Source organism: Morone saxatilis, unplaced genomic scaffold (assembly GCF_004916995.1).
Source record: "Morone saxatilis isolate NCDOM2014 unplaced genomic scaffold, NCSU_SB_2.0 Contig21, whole genome shotgun sequence".
Lineage (NCBI taxonomy): Eukaryota > Metazoa > Chordata > Actinopteri > Moronidae > Morone > Morone saxatilis.
The window spans coordinates 21,780,078-21,782,957 of NW_023339774.1; the positions used below are offsets into that span (position 1 = coordinate 21,780,078).

General features: G+C 39.9%; 1 protein-coding gene across 1 annotated transcript in view; it reads right to left on the bottom strand.

Moving 5' to 3' along the window:
- LOC118332365 (unconventional myosin-XVIIIb) overlaps window positions 1-2,880 on the bottom strand; it is a gene marked incomplete in the record, with an annotated part of 30,896 nt that overhangs the window by 24,604 nt on the left and 3,412 nt on the right.

Consider the following 2,880-nt stretch of genomic DNA (forward strand, 5'->3'; position numbering starts at 1 on the left):
AACTGCTTGATACTGAACCACAGAGGAAGAGGAGGAGGAGGAGGAGGAGGAGGAGGAGGAGGGAGGAGGAAGCAGGTTAAGGTTTTAAAAACAAGCAGAATGAGATGTTTTTGAGATTATGTGAGTTTTCTGAAGGTGTGTGAGTGTGAGGGGGAGGGCGGGGTGTCAACGGACGCCGGCTGTTCCGACAGGACTGCACCGCGTCAGCTGTCCGGCTGTGATTGACAGCTCCAGCTGAAGGCGCGAGGTGAGGAAGAGGAGGAGCCTCCTGGTTCTCTTGTGAGGAAGGGAGGCTGTTGGAAATGTGTTTATAATGAAGTAATGCTCCCTGGATTCAGGTTTTCATTAGCCGCCGCGCAGCGAGCTGCAGCGCTCGGTTCAGAAATATCTAAACGCTGGATGAAGTTTGGTTCAGTTCGAGCACTTTAACATGAAATTATGTTCAACAAATGTCATTAATATTAGTTCAAGGAATTTGCTTAAAAGAATTAAGGTGTTTTTAATTAGCATTTACTTAAAAAACTAGACTAGACTGTCAAACCAGATAAGTTAATTTAACTTAAGAATTTAAGTAAAACAAACTTAATTAGTGATTTTAAGTGACACTGACTTAATTTTTATTTGTGCTGTGAAAACAAAATATCCAGTTAAAAGTTCTTAATCAGGAATATTTCTCTAACTTAAAAAACTAAGTTGGTGTCACTTAAAATCAGTAATTAAAGCTGCTTCATTAAATTGAGTTTGTATCATATTATGTACTCTGTACTTATTATCTAGTTTTTCTACATTATGTTGACACAACTCATCAAAACAGTGTTTGGTGTTGGTGTTGAACCTGAAGCACTGGATGAAAGCAGACTTTCTACAAGTCCTGCAGTGATTTAACTGGACGACGTTGTCCTTCAGTCTTACAGTGAGATGTCAGTAAAAGACCAACCAGAGCTTTATTGTTTTTATTCTGCAATCTGTAGTTTAATTAACTTCACTAACGCGTGTGTGTGTGTGTGATTAACAACCTTTATATAATCAAAGTGTGTAATGGGTGTGTCCAATGATACAGCGGCTGATTTGATGCTCCGTTACTTTCTGTCATTCACCTTAACTTCGTTCTGCTGTTCAGAGTTCGGGGATCCGAATAAGCTCCAGTTCACGTTCCGTAAAACTCTTCTTCGATGCTTTTAAATGTTGATCCTTCGTATGTAAACCAGGAGGTTGAGTGTTTTCAGGACCTTTACAGAGAACTGTGGGAATGCTCAGAGGGATCATCGAGACGTTTGATGAAATGGCTGCGAATGCACGTGCACAGATTTCAAGATACACAGTGTGATTTTCATTACAGGAAAGTTAAACTGACTGCTACCAGGTAACATTGTTTGTTACCGTTGTTGACTTTAATCACTTAATATTACTTTTAAATCTCATTTCTACACAGATCAGTGTTTGTGTTTTTGTATTAGCTGTTAGCTGCACAATAAAACTCCACATACGTATGTGTGATGCTACGACACATTGAGATGAACTGATCCAGTAAACTAATGTGTAGATCTCCATATTACTTTATGTGAGAATAAAGAACGATCCAGTTTTTTTAATATCAGTTTTTCAATCACGTCAAACAAACAGACTCATGTTGGTACATCACACCACTTAATGAAAGACTTCAGCGTAGGACACACCGGTGTCTTATCGTCTCCTCCAGGTGCCTTCAAGGACTTGGAAGATCCTCCATGATGGCGGATGGGGGATGGTTGCCGGGTCACAGAAGGAGAGAGGACGACGTGAGGGAGCATCAGTTAGCGCAATGAAAAGAACCCAGAGTTTTAATGCATCTGAACCCTCGTGTGTGTGTGTCTCTCTCTCTCTCTCTCTCTCTCTCCCCTTCTCCAACCTTTAAATACGATGTCAGGATGGAGTCTGATCACCACAGACATTTCTCATCCTCAGTGTGCACCCGTCAGTTAAATTTATTTACTCATTTAAAGTCTCTCCTGATTGAAGTGACTGTAAATACTCGAGTATGAGGAGGGACAGAAAAGTACTCGAGTAAATGTGTTTATTTCCACCACTGGTCGAACCCAACATCAGCGTTCAGAGACAGACTCTGTCCTCCGTCAGTGTGAGCGTCACTCTGCAGTAAAACAGTTAAAGAGCGTCAGAAGATTTCTGTCTGCAGATTTTAGCTCAGAGAGTGCGGAAAAATCCACCGGCACAAAATGTTAAATAACTTCATATTAACTCATTCTGGACAAAGAAGATCAGGACTCTTTAAGAAATCATTTTCAGGGACCTTGTAAAATAAATAAATAAAACAAACATACAGATAACGGATATTTTATACGTTTTCTTAAAGCCCTTAAAATCAAGAAGGTCCTGCGACCCCCTGTGAAGCTCTGGCCCGACCCCTACTGGGGGTCCTGACCCTCAGTTTGGGAACCACTGATGTAGGCGATCTGAGTGAGGAGCTAAAATACAATTAAAAGTTTAGGACAACATGGATTATTTTGAGGATTTTTGCTAATTTTAATCATATTCCAGGCGTTTCCAAGACTGGAAAACTAGTCTGGAGCCTTTCCACTGTTCTCATTCCCACAACTACATTAAGTTTTTCTGAATTATAACACACATATTACACATATTAATCTGAATATCTTTGGTTTTTGGACAAAATTACATTGAAATGGCAAAAATTCAATTCAGTCTCTCTACGGGAATATATATAATTATTTTTATCTGCATTGATTTAAATTTCCAGGTTTTTCCAAGTGAGAACTCTGCAGATAGACGGCTCTCATTCCAAGTCTGAAGATTTTCTGCATTCTAACACACACACACACACACACACACACACACACACACACCTTCCATTTCCTTTCCTTTAGT